Below are 23,019 nucleotides of genomic sequence, written 5' to 3'. Positions count from 1 at the left end.
GGTGCAATACACAGCATTCATGAGCCGCTTTCAGACCGTCGGGCCAAAGCGTAGCTAGCCAGGCTATGCCAGGGCTAATTGCTTTCACCTCTTGGCGCGGTGCTAACCGGGGCTATCTTGGGGCTACTAGCACCTGAACAAAAACTTTGGGCCACTTGCTCTATAGTCAGGCTAGAGGCGGTGTCATTAGTCAGTTGTCAGTGTGTTTTGTTTGAGAACGATCATGCTCAAATTCCAGCCCCTTTCGTTCAGGAATTCTAAAATCACTGTTTTTTTAATACTTCAAAATAACATTTGATAAATGAACTCTACATTTTCCGGTAGCCATAGATTCGTGGATTTGAATAAAGACCCGTTTGGTTCTTAGCAGCATGTCTACTGCCTTCAAAATCCTATTTTCTTTACTGTGCACTCAGAGTTTGGTGCAGGCTGGGTGAACTCACGCGGTGTCGGCGTCAGGGCCGGTTCTCCCTATACGCACACTACGCAAGTTGCGTAGGGCCCCGCAAGTAAATGAAGGCCCCCTCCTCTGTCTTCCCTTGAGCCAAGTTAGTGACAGACAGGTAGGCATATGCAGACACAGCGACAGTGTTTCATAAGCATTAAAACATACACACGATTTACATTAAAATTACAAGAAGATGAACGTGAATCCGAAAAAAGAAGAACAGCAGCAGTCGGGTAAACTTGCGTTCGTCTCATGGTTTGATGTCTATACACATCTCTCCAGCGCGTGTTGCTGACCTAGCTTAGGTCGACCACACAAGGAAGTGAATCCCCTGAATCTGAAGAGAATCTGTCTGCGGCTTGCTCAGCCTTTCCCAGTCCGAGGCAAAGTTGTGATAATGTATAATCCCATGTTACGTTTTTGAATGCGGCGACTGGCTACATTAAAATAATAAGAAAAAACCCGCTTCTTTAAATGCGCTCATATTTACGTGCAGCTCGGGATGAAACAGTTTTTCAGCAGACACATGCGAGAACAGGTCGAAACGAATCTGTGATTTCACTCTTCTCATACTATACATCTTAAATAAATGGGTTTACAATATTTTAGTCGAGCTTTAGTTGGTTTAGATACCCTACAACTGAACGTATGCAAAATGGAAAGTAGCCTTTAGGCCTATTAACTTTGATTCGCTGTGCCGCATGGGCAATAGATGCATATCGTAAAGTAGACATACTGTATGAAGCCTATTACAATTATCGTTTAAAATAGTCTACGTTTGAAAAAATATTGAAGGGAATCAGGGGAGCCAGTTCAGTAGCTATGTCTTTGACTCATAGCCTGCAGACACACAGGTGAACGGTCTAGACCCTTACAAAAAAGAACTGCATAACTTCATGTGTCAAACCACAAATTTCTGAGTATCAAAACTGTAGTTGCATTGCCTATTTATACATTATATTTACATTTGCTGTGAAGGTCCTTTATGGGGAAAAACACAATATTTGGTAATTTCTGTTTTGGGATGATTGTATTAGGGGCACTGTTATGTCACATAATATACATTAAATATAATATATATTTTTTAAAAATGGTTATATTTTGGCAGTAAGTAGGGCCCCTTAGCAGGATTTTGCCTAGGGCCCCATGGAGGTCTGAACCGGCACTGGTCGGCGTGAAATTAAAATTCCACTGGAGCTTCACACAAGGATTGTACACACAGCCTTAAAACTTTACAGCTCTTCGAGTCACAATAAAATGTAATTTATGTCGCATAGCTCATTTAGATACATGTAGTATGTTGTCTTTGCCTGCGTTTCTTTAGCAATCCATCGTCTTGGTTTATAGAATTTAATATAGTAACATACACGTAAAAGGACAATAAGAGGTGACTGACTTCGATACATACAGCATAGGAAAGAGATACGCGACTTTCTGCTCATCCTGTTTAGAAATGTGTGGTAATGGTGACGTTTTCACAAGCGAGGTGTCGAGGTGTAATGCAGAGAGGCTATGGGTTATGACGCTAGTAGACCTGGGCTACTAGCACCATGTGGCCCCCAAATTAGCCTGGCCCAGGCTGGCCCGACGGTCTGAAGTCAGCTATTGACCAGGAGGAGAGGAAAGAAGGAAGACCAGATGGTTTTGATAGAACATTTGTTTGTATGCGCGAGAGGAAAACAACTAAACAGATAAAAAGGCAGCAACACATTCTAGGACTGAACTGGATCACGCTTGTGTAGGCAATATTTTTTTATATATCATCTGCTATGTACTATTAACTTTATTGCTGCTAGGGGGTCATAACACATAGTAATGGGTCACACAGAAATGCTTGTTTGACTTGTTGATTGTAGTAGCTGCAGATCCATTGATCCCCTGAGTTAATTACTCCACAAGCAGGGTCAAGGCCGTTAACTATCAAATCTATGGGCCTTCTCAGTGCTAGGGACGTGACATTCTTTTACCCATTTTCGATGTATTCACCTATTTATAAGTAACAAGTGTTGATTGCTCCAACTGCTATCATTCATTCACAGCTCCAACAAAGTGTTGATCAATTTGTCATTTGAGATACATTTGTGTGATTTATTGAAATGTTGGTGGAGAAATTATTCATAACTCTGAAATATGTGTGATGTGATTATAAAGAAAACATGTTCAGAATATTTCAGTGAGGCATTGTAATTGATTGGCTGTGAATTCATACTGGGTAATGTTATCTGCAATATTCAAATACTACCTGAGGAGACCAGCTTACCCCCAATAATAGCAGGATTGTTGGTGTTTACCTCTTGTGGAGTATGGTTTACAGGCAACAGAAATGTTTTTTTCTGTCATGTGTAAATGATGAAACTGAACACATTTTGTGTTTTGTATTTTGTAAGTGATACAATTAACTTACTTTCTAACATCTGCAGTGTTGTGGTAATTGCACAATTTGTTTCCATTCATAATCATTTGTAACATGTTTGCATTCAGGCAACACAATCAACATAAAGCATTGATCAGACAAAGTTAAATAATGGCTCATTCATTATTGAGATAACATGCAAATAGGCACGCTGTCTGTGTGTGTGTGTGTGTGTGTGTGTGTGCGTGCGTGTGTGCGTGTGTGCGTGTGTGCGTGTGTGCGTGTGTGTGTGTGTGTGTGCGCGTGCGTGCAAGCTTTCAGCTCCTGCTCTGTATTCAGCTGCCACCTGCACTAACTAAATATTTGCAGTGGAGCGACGTGAGAGAGGGCTGTAAGCTTCAGTCAGGGCCAATGTATGCAGTGCAGCCGCTGCTGAGGATTTAAACACTACCTGCATATACTTTGTTAAACAAGAGAAGAAATCCCTAGAAAAAAATCGAGGAAAATATACATCAAAGTCTGTGCAAATAAGCCCTCTCATTGTACTTTTAAGATTTTTGAGACACACTCTTTTGATGTGCTTTTCAAAGGCAATCTAAGCCCTCGCTAACCATCTCCCCTGTGTTTCTACTCCAGGTGGAATGGAGGAACAGGGCTGGACTCAGGCACTTAGTCCAATCCTAATCACTACACCAACATCAAGGCCAAACCAAGGTGACTTTGGGTTGCTTGTAAGACAAACATAGGCTACAGGTAAAGTTCATACCTTCTAGGTAAAACTTAACTTGTATAGTGTAGGTACACTGACATAATCATGTCTTAAATATTTGTTATTGGTTATCATGGTAGTTAATGGCGTTTTTTTTTTTATTGGCGTTCACCAACGGAGGTTCGGGAGGAGCATGACGGAATATGCCACGCCTCCTTCAATCAGTCACGTCACTTATTTGCAGTCTACCTGCTGAAGCTTCAGCAACTGCGTTACTCCGATTGCAACCCACCACCTCCCCTTAACCCTCCCGTCTTCCATAGGTAAAGAATAAAGGGGTGAATGGCGGAATCCTGCCCGACTCCTGCCTGCACAGTCGATTCCGGTGTAATTCCGCAAAGCACTTCAGGACCCTGGCCAGAGACTTCGCCAAACATGCTCTTCTATTATGGTTCTATGTCTTTGTGCAAATTTCGGAATGTGAACTAATTGAGATTATTTCATAAATGTAGATGTAATCTACTTCAAAGCTTGACACAAAATATTTATTACATGCATGCACACACACACACTTCGACACACACCCACTCACTCTCTCTCTCTCTCACACACACACACACACACACACTTGCACTGATCTTAAATGTTCACATCCTTGTATGCTCTGTCTCCAGTAAGAGTACTGTATCAATGATAATGACAAGTAATTGTCATACGGCACACTTTGGAACAACAACAGTTTGCCAGTTATAACACATTTGCCTCAGACTTGCGAATAAAGCGTGTCAGAGATGGAATCCTTCTAGAGTGCTTTGAAGTCAATATGTGAATAGAATTGTTATCCCTGGGCAGAGACAATAAATGTCAGCAGACCTCTCGCCTGGGCACCGAGAATTTCCGCGTACGGTGCATATCAAGTGCAGAGCCATGGAAATACAACGTGACAATGTGCCCATTGAGGCGAGATTATGGCATAAAATACTGGCAGGCCTGTGGTTTTCTCAAGGCCTGCTTTGGTGACAATGCATTTCAAAGGCATCATTTCCATACCCCAGCGAATTTGCGCAACGCAACGTCCACCGGGGCTCCTATTCATCCCTCACCAATGACTTATCAGACAGTGTTTACCGCCTAGCCAAACAGCAGGGAACCTCTGTCACCCTGACAGGGGCAATACCCAGCCGCTGAGACGTTTATGCAAAGCAGAGAAACACACATGGCTGTCTCGTGCCCAAGGGGTTGATGGGGTCTTGAGAGAACAAGAACTCGCATGTGGATATTAACCCATTTGTAGCTGGTTCAAGCCCTGATGTGTCATCTGTACTGTAGTTTTCTAGTGGCTTTTCCCCCAGAGATGGTAACGTTTGTATTCAAAGTAAATCACAGTTATTAAAGCTTCAGCATGTGATGATGATGATGATGATGATGCAGTACTCTTGCTAACAGGCACAAACTGACAAAACATATTGATTAGGTCTTTATGGCTGGCACCGATTGATATGCAATGCCAGACATGACCGTGTTTTAATTAATCATATCAACAATTCAATATGTAGCTGTTGTTCTTGCTGCTTTGCCATTAAATTCACATTGACCCAAAGGGCTCTATTTTAAATGGTGGGCAAAATGCCAAATATATCAGCAAGGAAAGTTCTTGTGCACAGACTATAACTACTGTGTGGCATGTGGGCGCATTGAGCTGACTCATATTATTGCTGTTGAGGTCTCGCTCATGGTGTTCCATTAGGGCTCAAGGACTCTCCCAACTAGAGACGATTAGACTGTGAATATCAACACATATCAACATTCAATTTACCTGTGAAGGAGTAACTGTCAATGTGTTTTTGCTTTTGCTTTGCTTTTTTCAAACACACAGAACACACAGGCACAGACTCTGCTCAAGCTTCAAACACGTTGCAGCCCTCTCTGGTATGACGCCAACAGTGAGCAGTGTGGAGCTTGATTCGCTTCTTTTGTTGCCGCTGTCAGGCCGCTATTGTGCTCCAGAGAGTGCACCGGGCGCTCTAGCAACCATGAACACATGTGAACCACAGGAAGCGGAGAAGCTGCCCAGTAACTAGGCAACCCGAGAGGACGTACTGTACGACTGTGAATCACCACATACATACACAAGTATCCAGCAGCTCTCATGGCAAGCAGTGACGCTTCTCTGACAACGGAACTTTTCGTGGAATTGTCATTCTCTAGTTCCATGGAGGTACAAGAGTGTGTGATCTATCACCATAGAGGCATGTTTTTCTCTCAGTTCCATAGCGCTACTGCACACAGCAGTGTGTGATCTCTCAGCGCAGAGTCTGTCCTCCTATACAGGCTTTAAGATGTACTTCACAGATGATGGAGTGATAGTAGTGTAGTGGCCAAGACAGTCAACTCTGGGTCGCGCCAGGGAGACTGGCTCTTACAATAATTGCCGCTTTGGATGATAGGTAGCCTGGGAAAACCTATACAAACTTTTAGCAAATTTGAGATTAGCTCTGCTGGTCCATCTGGCCAAGAGGCCATTGAAGCCCACATTCAATGTCCCTAAAATGCTTGAAATACAATCACTAATCCGGCATGGACATGCATTACTTTGGAATTGAGTAAACAACTGCATTTAAAACCTTTTGAATTTTTTGGCAAGAATTTAAAACTTCTCCTCATTTCCTTATGTCTTCATTGTTTACTGTTCAGTAGCAAGTCCATATCTTATTAAAAAAAAAAAAAGTAAGTGTAGACTACTGTTAATGTAAAGCATATTAACAGTGTTTGCTTCTCATTTACCTTAGACTATGATGGCTAATAGCCTTGTGAATGGGAAAAGAAGTCATATCTAATGTAGACAAGATTATGATTTCACCTTTTGCCTAACATTTGCGTAGGTTGAAGTCGAGCGGCCATTTGTAAAACTTGCTATAGTGCTTGCCACTCTCATTTTTACAAGACTGGAAAGCACAAGGACACAGATTCTCAAAACCTCTCTGTTTTTCAGTCATGAGAAGAAAGGTGTGGGGATGTAAGTATCGTTTTTTTCTCATGCATAATCAAGGCTTGATGTCTACAGTAAACACAAATGGCCTTGGGTTTGTATAAATCATCGGAAGGTGTGAGTTGATAGATGCCAATGCTGGAAAATATTCAGAAATTTCAGAAAAGCTCAGCAATAATCAAAAGTGAGACTCAATAATATTCTTGATTTCTCCTGTAGTCTGCATTCCATGAAAAACAGTGTTGGAATGACCTCCAATTTGACGGTTGTGTTGTGACCTCCAGAAAAGGAAAAGAAAAAAAAAACACTGGTCATTGAAATTCAAATGATCCCACAGACAAGTCCATAAACTTGCCCACATGCAAGCGTGGATTTACAACACACTGGTTGACCTTCAGTGACCTTCAGTACCTCTCCAAACCTTCCTCACGGCCTCCTCTCTCTCTGTGCTAAATAAACACAGAAAGGGGGCATGAGTCACCCATGGCTCTCACTAGCCTGCCTGCCCTCTCCTGGAGCCTCACCACACACACACACACACACGCAAACACACACACACACACACACACACACACACACACGCAGGCACACACACACACACACACACACACGCAGGCACACACACACGCAAGCACACACACACACGCACACACGCACATTCACACATGCACACATATACAGTATGTACAAACTCACACACATGCAAGCACATACACGAATACGCATAAATCACAAATGCACAGACTTGCACAAACACACACACATACAGTACACATACAGTATGTACACATGCACAAAGTCATGCACACACACACACACACACACACACACACATTTGTGCACACACACACACACACACACACACACACACACACACGTTTGTGTGCGCACACACACAACCACATACTGTACACACACTCTTTTAGGCACATCCCGCTCATTCACAGCGCCAGCCAACCAGCCAGGCCTGCTTGCCTTCTTGTGTGCCAGTGTGAGGAAGGAGGATTGTGGGTATTCTGAGGAAGACGTGTGGGTGCAGAAAGACATAGCTCTCGTCTCAGAGGCAAGCAAATGCATTGATTTCTTTCTCTTCTTCTTTTCTGTTTTTAGACAAAAACATAAAACATGTTATTGTATCTCTCTTTTTCTTATTCTCTCTTCTACTTGTGTCTGGAGTGACTATATATATGTATATATATATACATATATAGAATAGAGAGAGTGAGTGTGTGTGTGTGTGTGTGTGTGCATGTGTATGTGTGTGTGTGTGTGTGTGTGTGTGTGTGTGTGTGCATCTTCAGTACATGGCTATGCACAATTGTGCATGTAGGATGGCAGATGTAGATCTGTCTGGTAATCATCCCATACATTTCTGTTTTCAATGCAGGTGATTGAGTTCACAATAGTGTTCATTAACTACTGTAAGTATCTGTCTCTACCTCTGACTCATTCTTTTCCATTTTCTCTCTCTGTGCACTTGTTCACAAGGACAAAGCAACAAGGGGCAGCTATACATCTCTAGTAATTTGACATCAATTACAGGTCCATATGTAGTTGAATCTACAGTGCGGCATACCATCCATGTAATACATTTATGTTCGGTTAAAATGTCTGTTTCTCCCTTTGTTAAAACCTCTTATGTTCTGTAAATCTCTCATGCGGTGGATAGTCTTTGCATATATTGCTGTGCGTCCAGAGTACAACTGTGCTATAAAACTCTCAGGGCCTTTGTGGTTGTAAAAGTCCAGGAAGTCACCGGACAACAAAGGATCCAGTTGGGCACTTCATCTCCAACTGATCAAAAAAGCAATTTGCTAAACTGGCTTTACATATTTTTGTAAACCACGTGTTGATTACCTTTATGGTGGGATAACTTGTGTTGCGCTCCTACTCACACAAGAGCTGGCAGTAAGTGTAATTGTCAATGCTAACAGGCTAATAAACAAATCATGCTAGGTGACTAACGTCGAAGGGTAAAGTCATCTCACTAGTTGTAGTTCGTTTATGAAATGAAAAGAGCAATTACGTTTTTTTCAAATAAGGCAAAATAGGGTGTGACATTTTCACAGTTAGTAGATTATTACGGTAGGCTGCAGACTCAAAAATATTTTTGGTGGATAAGATCGCTGGTATAGCTGCGTAGTATTTATTTGAAAAGTTGGTCTTAAATTATTTTGTTGTCATTTTGTGGCATCCACTGAGAAACTCATAGTTCACCACACAACTAGAACGCTGGTCATTATCAGAAAATAATTCCTGCCAGGATGAACAGAACCCCGGCGCGCAGCGTACGTAGCTTATTCTACGGCTACTTGCCAAAACGAGAAATGCAAGTTCCATTGTGATAAGTGAACGGACTCCTCACAGAAATAGTAGGGAAGATGTGAGTCAGAAGCAAAAAAAAATTGATAGTGGTCTTTACGCAGGTGTATCGGACCTCCAAACATTTGGAAAGCCCGCTCATGTTAATGACACTTTCTGCAGCGTTCTGAAGAACTGCATAATAGCTCATTTTGTTTCTCAGTAATAAACCCTGTAGCTACAATTGATGATGTTCAAAACCAAATGTTATGTAGAGGGTTGGCATTGTCCTGTTTCCTCATGTGTTTCACTCAGGTTTAGCTTTTGGGCTCCGTACAGCACCTTGAGATTGTTTCAATCGCTATTAGCACTATAGGAATTAAATTCAACGAAATTTAACTGAATACACATCCACCAATGTGTTCTGTCTTCTCTTTCCTAAAAGGTGTTTGCAGACTGGCCAGCTATTACACTGCTCAGTGTCAAATCCAGGGCAGTTAATTAGCATGCAGCGAGCAGCTGCCCTCGTCTTTACAGAGTTTGATCACAGGCAAGTCTTGGATGTACCCTGCCCCGCAGACCTGTCATCTGGCCATTGCAGAAGTTTGACAAATAGTTAGGAATTGGCTAAAGGCAGCCATAGAGGAATGGCAGCACTGTAAGGAAGAGGAGAAATAAGGAATGAAATGGAGAGAGAGAGAGATAAGTGAGGCCTGCAGAGTTGAATCCTCTTTTTAGGCACAGAGAGCTTTTCGCTGTGACAGCTGGAGTGTGTATTTGTGGGTTTGGCTGACTCTTCTGCGCTGTGCTGTGCTGTGCTGTGCTGTGCTGTGCTGTGCTGTGCTCTCGGACTGTGTGCTGTTATCTCTCCACATATCTACATGAGAGCCCAGAATGCAAAACCTGGAGGCAGAGCTGACATACCTAAATAATGCATGCAGACGGAGGCAAGCTCAAGTCCCAGCTGTAGGTCTGTCATTCTCCAGTATAAACATGTTGAAACACACACACACACACTCACACACACACACATATGTACACAAATGTATAGAGTACATGATGCAGGCACACAGGCACACAAACACACACACACACACTGTATGCCCCCCCCCACACACACACAAACACAAAAACACACACACATACCGTTTGCCCACACATACCGTACAGTACACACAATGTTCATGTACCCTAATGCAAGCATAATATAAATGTAGCTACACATACTAGATACACACAATCAGAGTCTGTTTTGTAGACTAGACTCCAAATACTCCACAATCAGAGTCTAGTGTAGACTAGAGTAAAAATACTCCACAATCAGATTTGAGGAGTCTCATGTGGCCTCTGATCTCATAGTGGAATAGTAAAATGAGATTATGACAAATGTTTCAGTTAGCTAAATTATTCAGAATGTCAGATTTGACATACAAATGGTAAAAATACATTTTAGAAAGTATGGATTCTCTGTCAAGATGAAATACATTTGTACATCTAGTGGATACTATGCCACCTTGAAATTTAAAATATACTTTGGGGTGCTGAGGGTCAATATATATTGTTTTATGCATGTGCAACATGCTGAAAGTGCATCATTAAATTAAAATCATACGACATTGTAACGCGAAGGCAAAAGCATAATTTCATTTATTTTCACTTTGCTCAACCTACATCTTGAAAACAACAATGCAACAGTGCATTGTACCCAAATTTATATGGAATCATACGATACCACACAGACACACAGTATAGTAAGTGCAGAGGTGAAATTGGGCCGGGGCTGTCAGGTGACCGGGTCTCGGGGTCTGCAGATCTGCTGCGCCTATGCTTAGTCCACCACGAGCAATTAAATGCTGTCCTACTCATTTAACCCTTTCCCATTGGACATCTATGTTGTTTTCTAACACAATTATGGAGATTGTTTTGCCTAAAACATCTAGTTCAAATGCTTTTTCAGTATAGCCTTTAGTATCACATCCCAGTTAGCGTGGGTACATTTATATTATTGATACATCAGTTTGTGACAGCGAACTAGTTGGACGATACCATTTAATGTATATGGAATGGAGATGCTGAGGGACAGTAGGCAATTTACAGTAACTTAATCTTGCTACCCTTTATCTCAGGTAGCCAGCTAACTAGCTCACTATTCCTATTCCTGTGTGTGTGTGTGTGTGTGTGTGTGTGTGTGTGTGTGTGCGTGCGTGCGTGTGTGTGTATGTGTGTGTGTGTGTGTGTGTGTGTGTGTGTGTGTGTGTGTGTGTGTGTCTGAGTGTGTGTGTGTGTGTGTGTGTGTGCGTGTGTGTGTGTCTGTGTGTTGGAGAGAAGTAGGGGTGTGTGTGTGTGTGGGGGGGGTGGCACATGTTATACCATGGGAGTCATGTTTTGCATGCTATTTGGTTAGATACAACAATATATCACTATCTGCACAATAGCAAACTTCAAAGAGAGGACCTGCAAACACACATGCTAAATATTCATCAGCACCATCTAAAACAGGGATGGGCAACTTTCATGACTAAGAGGGCCACATTTTTTTATCATCACCATCAGAGGGCCAAATGTGACCGTGCACTTCCGCACATCTGATGCTGCAAAATAATTCTGAATAAGAACGAAATATGTCAATTTTCATGCTCAAATGCATTTTTTACATAGACTCCCTAACAACAAATACAAATATTTTACAGCCAGTGATAAGTATTATTTTCAGTGCAAAGGGCTCACATAAATCACCATTCAATGATGGCACAGAATTGAAAAACAATGGCCCATCATGAAGTGCAACAAGCCTCATATTCAATGCATTTATGCTCCCACTCAATTTTTAAGAATTTATAGACATTCCCTAACGTCCATAATGAGAGTAGGCCTACAGATGTAACATGTAACATCCATCACATCTGTACTCTCATCCAATGCCAAAAAGTAAGCTACAGTAGGCCTACTTGCAGTCATGCATGATTTGTCACAGCTCCCCCCCTAGACATTATCAGAATGTCAACAATTATGCGCGTCACCGTGCGTCGGGACAAATATATCATTTCGAAGTTTTTACCTCCACTACGCACCCAATTTCGCCATCTGATATAGCTTCTTTGCTTTGTCAAGCTCAAGCGAAACAGCAAAAGACGGATTCCTGTGTAGTTCTGGCAATTAGTCGCTATTGTTAGAGTAGGCTAGCCTACTTTTGATTTGAGGTCGGCTACGACAGCGGCCGAGAAGCTCCGTGTGTGTAGGGCAGGCTACTTCTGATAACTTTTCGCAAGGTGTTGTAGTGTAGTGGCGACTGAAGTTTAAATCTTTCATGGCTGATATAGTTTCTAGTAAAACTTGACATGGGTTTGCCTTACCATTCTATGAAGACACTGCTTCCGATTTTGACTGAAAGGTAGCCTACGGTTTTCTAAATGAGTTTTCTACTTTTCTTCTATGTGTGCACTGTTTTTCCTCAGCGATTGTAAAGGTCCGAGGGCCCGAGATGGTTTGCATAGGAGGCGCTATCTATCGGCGAACAGTATTTTTTTTTTTTACCGCACCGTCATTGTAATGACGGTGCGGTAAAAAAAAAAAAAAAAAACACGCATTTTTAATCACAGTAAAAATGATCATCCGCGGGCCGCACTGAGTGAGGAGGCGGGCCGCATGTGGCCCGCGGGCCGCCAGTTGCCCATCCCTGATCTAAAATGTGGAGTGCACCATTGAGATTTAGTATGGGCACATCTCTCACTCTGAAATAATGCAATAACTCCACACACCTGTTTTCATAAGGACCTAAAAATGAGAGTGACGCCACAAGCGCAGGCGGATTGGATTGAAACGAGTAAAAAGATGTGGGCTGCTCTTACAGTAAATGGCATTGCTTTTGTCTTTGCAACTCATTAGTCTCTAGTGATGGCTAATAAGGTGTACAGTCAAACCATATCTTCCAACAGGGAGGTGAGATCGATGCAGTTGCCACAATCTCAGACTAAAACAATCCTACACTATGACTTGAGACTTTTCAGCGCCTCATTCTCAAGAGAAGAGAGTTTATTGAATGGTCGAGAACCTCCGACTTCATAGTCATTGAAATATAGCGTGAGAATGGCATCAGAATATCACCTTTTTCCGCTGTCTAGAGAAACAACAGACAGCGCACTTTGCATAATGGTGTCCCTCTCAACGGTGCTTCTCAACTGTGACTCACTCTTCTGCCTCGCCGTTTCATCTCTCTGATGGGGACATTTCTTCCTTCACCCTTTCATTTTCCTCTAGCAATAAAGCCATACATTCAGGAAGTGCAGCCTTTCACACCGTGCAACAAGAGAAAGGTGTAATTTTAGTTATCTGGTGAATGTTTTTTTTTAATGTTAGTAGCTTGCATAGTAAAACATCAATGCATATTAAGAAAAATATGACAGAAAAAACATATTTTTATTGATCTGTGTTTCTTGTATAATTGCATTTCGTCTGTAATAGACCACATGTTTTCACTGTGTACAATAACACATTAATAAAATCAATCAAGTTTACTAATGATCTCTCCTCCTTAGCATGGACACTTTATTTTCTGTTTCTTGTCTCCCTGTGTTATAAATTCTGGTAAAAATTGCAGCATTTTCAAAGAATCTTTAAGGGTCAAATGACAGAAATAAATCTTCCAATTAATGTCTCATTATTAATTTGTCTGGATCCAGGCCCTTATCATCATTACATCAAATGTGGAGAAACAACAGGGTGCTTCCATCTGTAATTTAACAGCCCTCTTTAAGCGATCAACCACCACTGCTGTGAGGGAGTGTGCGTGTGTGTGTGTGTGTGTGTGTGTGTGTGTGTGTGTGTGTGTGTGTGTGCGTGCGTGTGTGCGTGCGTGCGTGTGTGCGTGCTTGCTTGTGTGCATGCATATGTTGTTGGTGTGTGCTGTTTCTCTGTGTGTGAGTGTATGACTGTGTATGTGTGTGTATTTATGTGGTGTGTGTCTCTCTCTCTCTCCCTCTCTCTATCTCTCTCTCTCTCTCTCTCTCTCTCTCTCTCTCTCTCTGTGTGTATTTATGTGGGGTGGTGGCCACTCTTGTGCCACGGTTTCTGAAGGTCTGGCGCTGATCCTGACTGACAGTGGTGTGAGTGGAGAGCAGCAGGGCTTGACCCGACATGCCCCAGACCACTGCTGCACTAAGAACCTCACACACACACACACACACACACACACACTTCAAGAGAAGAGGCTAAGAGTGTGTGAGTGTGCTGGTGAACACACACACACAGCATCGTACTGCATAGACACCACTGGTGCATTAAGAACCTCTCACACACACACACACACACACACACACACACACACACACACAGCATCTTATGGCACAGACACCACTGGTGCTTTAAGAACCTCACACACACACACACACACACACACACACACACACACACACACACACACACACACAGCATCCAGGGGTGTGATTCTTCCGTTTTTAAACGGAATTCCGTTTTTTCAGGCCTGAAAATGAGACCCACGCAATTCGTATAGATCCGCTGAGTTTTTTTTTTTTTAGGGGGGGGGGGGGGGTCAGAGGTTTATATTTCTGTAGCCTAGACACAGACCATTGCTTTATAATAGGCCGCTGACAATGATGACGGTTTTGGCGCTTCTTTCATTCATATCACTCCGCAAGCCTTGTCCGTTCTCTCACTAGTGGAATTCATTGAAAGTGAAAGCAGACGGGTTGATGACTGTTTGATGCAAGTTCGATGTGTGAGTGTGTGGTAAACTATTTGTTTCTTAGCAGAAGCCATGAAACGGTAAAGGTCAAATTATTTGTTTAGGTATTATTATTAAGTTAAGTAGTATTTATTAAGTTTTTGCTTCGCGTTCGCGTCCAGTTTGACGTGTCTGGATTTTCCGATAATGACGACAATCTCCTGGTGCTGATAGCCTATTGACTTTTAATTTCTGCGTGTGTAAACTAGTCTAGGCTACTGTACTTGAAGTTAGCTGTGACAGACTAGCCTACTGGTTTTCATCGTTTTCACCACAAAGCCCGTCTACCTTAGCTTAGGTCTACTAAATTGTTTAGTTAACACCTTGTCATTCCGCGTTTGTCCAGCCGTTCACCTCCGTGCGCCCCATGTCATTCAAAACATATTTCGGGATAGGCATCTCACTATGAGAAAACGTATTATGAGTGCTAAGAGATTGACACTTTGGCATTCTTGGTAAACATCAGTCTTGACTCTTGCACGTAATATTGAGCTGATTTTTTTTAGTGGAAATGGCTTATTGTAGCAATGTGCTGATACATGGAAAAAAGTTGCCTATTTAAAGGCACAGTCTGAATTTTAATCCTAGCTCTCCATTGAGTGTATGCACTTGAACAACTGTGTAGCCTATACCAGTAGGGCCTGCCATTTATTTTAGGAGGAGAGGAGGACATGTTACCTTGGAAGGAGAGGGAGTGATGCAATTTGATTTTCTTTCCAACTTAAATATCAATAACCTTCAAGCAACCTCTTCAATCAGCATCAATAGGCATATATCGTACAGAACGACTGTAAGGGGGCAGGCTAAATGTTATCATAGGCCTATAGCCTACTAAATAATGTAGTCAACATTATAACTTTATGTTGGTTTAAGTTGAAACAAAACATGAACTGAGAAAATCCATAATTCTACATCATTGTTGGCAAAAAGATCATGATATTTCAGCCATATCTGCTTTAGTCTTAAGTAGGCCCTTGGCTACTTTGCTATAAAAGAGTTTTCTTTAGGCCTTATAGACCATTTTGTAATATGTTATAATGTTTGAAATATATGTATCTCAGTCTATCAATAGTTCTCATAAAAGTCATCAGATGTCATCATTTAAGGGGTTATTTTTCAAAATTTTCTCCCGGGGGTGCATGCCCCCGGACCCCCCTAGTAAATTACATTGAAGTGCACAGTAGCGATACTATAGTACCTTAGCTATACACTAGAGCAGCAGTTCACAAACTTTAGCCCCCAAGGACCACTGACTTGGCTCGCGTACCCCACCGTCGACACATTAAAAAGGGAGGGGGGGGGGGGGGGGGGGGGGGGGTATATAGGGGTCGGATATATTTTCCTTTTTTTTTGTCCTTTGCCAATCACACCCCTGAGCATCTTATAGCACAGACACCACTGGTGCATTAAGAACCTCACACACACACACACACACACACACACACACACACACACAGCATCTTACGGCACAGACACCACTGACACCCACAAATAGGTAGCTCCTCTCGATTTACTCTGGCCTCTTTGCCCTTACTTGCAATGTCTGTCTATTTTTATGTCTGCTTAAGTATTGTCCACACAAAATGCTCTAGAAACAATTGTCCAAGTAAAACAACAAAGGTTTTGTTGGGTTTCAAACAAAGTCTCACGTAGGCAAAATGTTCCTTGCGTCAAGCATCATTACCACTTCACTACAGTGAACATACAAGGCTACCTTGGTAGTATGCTCGGCATGCACGTCATTTGCGGGAAAATAATCTATAATGTACAAATAAAAAACATTTCTTACAGGATTGCATTTACTTGTCATCCATTGACAGCTAAATTGCTGTGGGCTAGTTCAGAGGTTACGCCACTCCTTTTGAGCGTGCACACCTGTTAGGCTACTGTAGGCCTACACACAGTTGATGACATTCCATGTGAGTAGGCTTGCTCTTGGGAAACATTGGAACATTATTATTGCATTGCATGTAAATGCAATGGTCTGTTATCCCTGTTCTTATTATTATGGGGATTATTCTTCTTCCGACCAAAATCAACGAGTTATAACACTAAAACTACTGAACCGTTTGACGTCATTCAAACACTCCAGCAAAGGTCTTGTAATGGAGATTTGATGCATGTATTTTTCACATTTCGATCATGCCACAGCTGTGGTATAGGCTAAACCCGGACGTCTTGTCTCCTGCTGTAGGCTACTCGATTTGCTTATATCGCTACAGTAACCAGTTTGCTCTAGGTAACGTTATCAACAGCTAAAGACAATCTAACGTAACGTTAACGTAAGCACTGTATAGCTAACGACGAACATAACTTGCTCCAGGCTAACGTTAAACGTCGGGGTAGGCTGCAGCCAACAGGGCTTACACAAGGGCTTTTAGCCATCTCTACAGAGCAGCCTACACAACACCGATCTTCACCCAGCGTTCTAAGTGAAGTCCAACCTGATACACATAGGCCTATCATTCACAAATTAAAAACCTTTGTTAACAGCTTATTGTACATTCCTAATAGAATAATCACACACTTGGAAACACTTCGAAGAACATACTAGCTCATCCTGTAATGTAATAATAATAATAATACATTTTATTTAAAGCGCCTTTCAAGACACCCAAGGTCACTTTACAGGGTTGCAAAATCATCACATAGAAATAAAAAGAAAAGAAAAATGTTAAATGTTAAAGTCAGTTAGCCAGTCCATAAGCTTTTTTGAAGAAATATGTTTTCAGTCTACTTTTAAAGACAGTGATTGAGTCAGAGTGTCTGATGTAGTCTGGCAATGAATTCCATAGCTTGGGGGCAATGTAGCTGAAAGCCCTCTCTCCCAGAGTGCAGAGGTTCACATCAGGGACACGTAGCAGGCCTGCTGAGGAGGATCTCAGAGGGCGGGCAGGAGTGTACAATTCCAGGAGGTCAGTGAGGTAGGTAGGGGCGTTGTTGTTTAGGGACTTGTATGCCAGGAGCAGGACTTTGAAATTTATTCTGAAGGCAACTGGAAGCCAGTGCAGCTGCATGAGCGATGGTGTTATATGGCTGGTGGATTTGGAGCATGTTATAATCCGCGCTGCAGAGTTCTGGATGAGTTGGAGCCAGTGAAGTAGCTTATTTGGAATTCCAGACAAGATTAAGTTGCAGTAGTCCAGGCGGGAAGTCACATACGCATTGACTAGGACTTCTGCACTCTGCTGGGTGAGTGCTGGGCGGAGCCGTGCAATGTTCCTTAGATGGAAAAAGGCATTTCTTGATATGGTGTTAATGTGTGCATTGAACGAGATGGTATTGTCCAGTATGACACCAAGGCTCTTGACCTGTTTGGAACAAGGGATGGTGCTGCCATCTACACAGATGGTGAAAGGTTCCATCTTAGTAAGAGATGATTTGGAGCCAACCAGTAGCAACTCAGTCTTACTGCTATTCAGCTTCAGGTAATTTTGTGTCATCCACACGTTGATGTCATGGAGGCAGGCAGTAAGTGCAGCTGGCGGAAGGGTGGCAGTAGGTTTCACTGAAAAGTAAAGCTGGGTGTCATCAGCATAGCAGTGAAATTGAACATCATGTTGCCTGAGGATAGTGCCAAGTGGAAGAAAGTAGATAATGAACAACAGAGGGCCCAACACAGATCCCTGGGGCACCCCTCTTGTCACAGCAGTACTCTCAGACTTGCAGCTCATCATTTGTACGCACTGTGTCCTACCAGAGAGATAGGAGGTGAACCACTGGTGAGCACTGCCACGCACTCCGATATTAGCTAAACGTTCCAGTAGAACATGGTGAGAGATGGTATCAAAGGCTGCGCTGAGATCAAGGAGAATCAGAATGGAAATAAGTCCATCATCAGCTGCACAGAGGAGATCATTAGTAATCTTAACCATGGCCGTTTCAGTACTGTGCATAGGACGAAATCCAGATTGGAATGGCTCAAAGAGATCATTGTCCTTCAGGTGATCCTGGAGTTGAGTCGCCACTATTTTCTCAAGCACTTTGGAGAGAAAGGGCAAGTTAGATATAGGCCTGTAGTTGTTGAAGTTGTTAGAATCCAATCCAGGTTTTTTCAGCGTTGGTCTGACAATAGCTGTTTTAAAGGCAGATGGTACAGTGCCAGAGAGAAGAGAGGTGGTTAGAATTGATGTAATCATCGGAACAATGGATGGCAGGCAACTCTTAACCAGGCTAGTTGGAAGAGGGTCCAGCTGACAGGTGGAGGAATTGCACTTTTTGATGAGGCCACAGATGGCACTTTCAGTAGGGAGACTGAATTCACAGAGTTCATTGTTGTAAGATGAGCCCAGGGTGCACTGTGAGTATGGATGGTTCAGCTGATTAATTGAACATTCTAATTGCTGATGGATTGCCTCAATTTTGGTATTAAAAAAGTTCAAGAAGGCTGAGCAGCGTTCATCAGAGAGTTCTTGATGGGTGATGTTATCAGGTGGCTTAAGAAGACCAGTAACAGTGGAAAAGAGGGTCCTGGTGTTTCCATGTCCTTGACTGATTATCTTTGCATAGTATGATCTTTTTGCAGCACAGAGAGCATTTTTATACTCATGTACGTGTTCAGAGTACATGTCTTTATGCACAGTAAGACCAGTCTTTTTTGACAGCGACTTTAACGGACCCACAAAGCATTCCGGGAAGGCAGCGCTGCATTTGAAAACCGCGCGACAGAAAAGCTGGCCAATCCCCAGCTCTATGCAAATGAGTCCGTTGAACGCGAGCCGTCTGTCCAATGAAAGCACGAGGTAGTAGGTTCGTTGTTGTAGTACATCAGTGCCTGTGAAACTTGGTTCCGTATACAAGACAAATTCATGTTTTAACGAACTTTTCCACGACCAGCTAGTAGTCCATAAAATAAACGAAACTTGGATTTGGAGAAATACTGACTGTTGGTGTTTCTGGTGAGGATTTGAAATTGCATTGAGTAGTTTGAATAAAACAAGATTTAAAAATGGCTTGCATAGTTTGTGTAGGCTATTAATATTTTCGTATGCTGTTAAATACATGCCTAAAATGGTGGTCCATTTGTGAGAAACACTTGAGACAAGTTTAAACGAACTGCTTATGAACTGCTAACTGACAATTCAAACGAAACGCCCACTCACGACGAACGAGGGGAAGACGTGCGACACCTTCCGACACATATGTTGTACAAGTCTGTCCGCACCATAAGGCCCAGTTCAGCGACTAGCTGCACTCCTAAAACCCCAATGTTTGAGTTAGCCTACTGAATGATACAAACGTAACCTACTACAAACAATGCCACAATTACCTACCAGGAAGTCGGCGGGCACACAGAACCGGCCAGAGGAGAGGCGGAACGGTGAAGGCTGGAGTCAGGTAAACATTGTGGTGTAGCTACAACGCTAGCCTTCAACATAAAAGCTAAAACCTTATAGCCGCTCCCACGTACTGATCGGCTCACCTCCAATTGCCCAGAGCCACTCAGAAGGGCACTGCCGAGCTGTCTAAAGGGGCGTGGACCTAGTCCTGCTACAGTCATGTGTCATACAGTAGCCTATGTTGTCTTTTCAACTATAGGCCTAATACAATGTTTTACACAGCAACCCTTTTGCATTTACATGCTATGGTAATTGAACAGTTGAACATTAACTGAGATTTGTATATCAGGAGAAGAGGGAAAGAGAGGGAAATGGCCAAGGAGGTGGCCTCAAACTGCTCACTACAACGTCAAACTCAATTGCAGCAATACCCCCTTGTTTGTCAATTGTGCCACGACTCTACTGTAGCTTTATTTAGGTTTTATATACGGCCTTCCCATTATAGTTGTCCTATTTTGAATGTCTTGTGACAGTGTTTTTAGCCGATACATTCATGCAGGCCTAGCAATAGCCTATCTCAAGTGAATGTTTTAACAGGCTAAATGAGCAGTAGCCTTTTTAAAAATCTAAGTGGACTATGTGGGCTGCAGCATAAGCTTTACATGTTCTTCACTTAGATAACACTAGTCACCCGATCAATATCATGGTTGATTGTATTTAGAGAAAACGATCAGCATCTTTCTGCAATACATTCAGTTGTTGCAATGGCCAAATGGCCACATTATAGCCTATAATAGCATAATGGGTTACGGATAAGATCAGTACCTCCCGAGGTAGTCTCAGTTCGGTTCGTTTTAAAGGAGTCTGGGTACGATTGGAGTGTTCACATATGCGCAAAAAATGCTGAGTCATCGATCTGAGTTCGTTTAGATGGCTGAAAGGGACCAGGTGTGAAATCACTCTTATATCTCTTTTCGACCAGGGCTGTGCCGGTGCTGGTGCCGGTGCTGACGTTGAGCTGGTTCTGGTAAAGCACCGGCACCAGCACCGGCACGCATTTCCATAGGGTTCAGCACGGAGCAGAATGTTACTAGAGTGGAGTGTTACTATGCCGACGCACGTCTGAATCAGCTGTGAAAACAAAAAAAAACATGGCTGCCGATATCGGTAAATGACTGCTGAATCGGTTGAAATGCCATTTGTGTGACGTTATTTAGCTTGGATTTGTTTAAAGTAGATTGAAAATAAACGATTTACTATCTGGTTATACCATTGTTGTACCCATTAATAACGTCTGGTCTGAGATATTAGCTGTCAGTGAAACTATTATACCGTTAGCCTGCTAGCTTACGTAGGCTAATTTAGTTTAACGTCAGCTTTTGCTAACGTCATACCGTAGTGTTAACCAAAGATTCTAGAGTGCTACGCTCATTTTTAAATGACAGTTCAGTATATTTACTGTTGCCATGGTGCCACGACCCTTATTACGTAACGGCCCCAACTCTGGGACCAGCAATTTCACGGTGCCGTGCCGGTGCTGGCTTTTTGGCACCAGCACCTGTCATTGTTCGGTCGAAACACGCAGAACCAGTTCGAGATTGGGCACCGGCACGGCACCAGCACCGGCACCGCTGCGGTCGAAACGAGGTATTAGTGACAGAACAAGAGACTAGGACCAAATACAGGTGATACCTTCTCTCAGAGTAATACAAACACAAATGAAATGTGGATTGAAAGTGAGAGACAAGAGTTGCTATGGGACTAACAAAATGGGAGGAAAAGGGGGGGGGGGGGGGGGGGGGGACTGAGTGACACAAAGTTTCAAATTACTGCATGGTAAGTGGCAGCAGGTGTGGTCATTTGCTCCTATGAAATTTTAGATAATTGGAGGGAAAATAGCCGTGTTTCAGAGGAAGTTTGCTAAGCAGCAAAAAAGTTATTTTTGCGGCTGCAATTGTAGAAAGTGGAAAACAATTACCTGGCTTACCCACAGTTGTAACAATGATTGACAAACAAGTGAAACATTCAGAGCACAATACAACACAAAAGCACAATTCAAATGTGCTGTATTTCATTTGGAACAAAATTGGACCACTTTTGCAGGCTAGTCAGAAGCCTGACGTACTTTGCCTGGCATGCTAGACAGAATAGTACAACAAATATAAGAATATCAGAAGCTAGACGTTACTTTTGAAACTGAAAGATGCCTTTGGATGTGGGGGCAGAGCTTGGTTTTCATGCAATGTTTTGATGCAAAGGATTGACCAAAAAGTGTCAATTGAAGTTAATTTCACAAAATGTCTAATGCTGTACTCACAATAGAGTCTGAAGACAAGCTATTCCAAAATGCCAGACTATGCCAGTAACTATGTTACATCGATATAGGTCCTTTACCATGACATGAGTCACACTAACTGTCACGAAATGGACGGACAAGAAGTATATTTTATGTCTTTTACTGAAGTACTCAAACACAGTACATCTCATACATTGATAACTGACTCACGAGCCACTTAACTCACGCAGTGCGTATGACGTATCATTCTCTATTGACTGAGACCTTATCAAAATAAAAGCTATGTCTCATCACATCTCCCCCTTAAGTTTGTTTCTCAATCCACAAATAATTAAGTTCTAATTCAAAATAATTCTAGGTCTTCGCACTCTTTCTATACCCATGTTTATGTTAAACTGACTGTACTAAATCATTACAGTAACCTTTCCTGTAAAGAACATATTATAACATTTTGTAGTATTTACTTTTTAACAACAACTTAAGGCGAGACACCCCAGGTGAATAGGGGAAAATTTTAAACTTAAAGATATCTTCATGAAACTTTACCAGTTGAATACTCACATAAATAGGAGAATAAAATGTATTGCAAGTTTTTTTTAATTTAATGTTTAAATATGCTAATTAGGCTATATCTCATTAAATATGCGCTAATTTGCATATATTTTGATGCGAAGGATCTGACCATTGGAAAAAGCCAGGTTGAAAATTATTTTTTTGTTGTGTTAATATATCAAATAAAAAAACATTTACAGAGGGGATTATGAATATCTTCTTTTGTTTTCCAGTAAATCAGAAAATACTGCCAATTGGCTTAAAAAGTGGATTTTCGCCCTATTTTTAGGCATAAAAAGTCATGTAAATCATGCCAAGAATGCTATATCAACAAATCCCTCTGTAAATATCT

The sequence above is a fragment of the Sardina pilchardus genome, chromosome 11 (assembly GCF_963854185.1).
Source record: "Sardina pilchardus chromosome 11, fSarPil1.1, whole genome shotgun sequence".
Lineage (NCBI taxonomy): Eukaryota > Metazoa > Chordata > Actinopteri > Clupeiformes > Clupeidae > Sardina > Sardina pilchardus.
The sequence above is the reverse complement of the archived record's forward strand: the minus strand, read 5'-3'. Positions refer to the sequence as shown.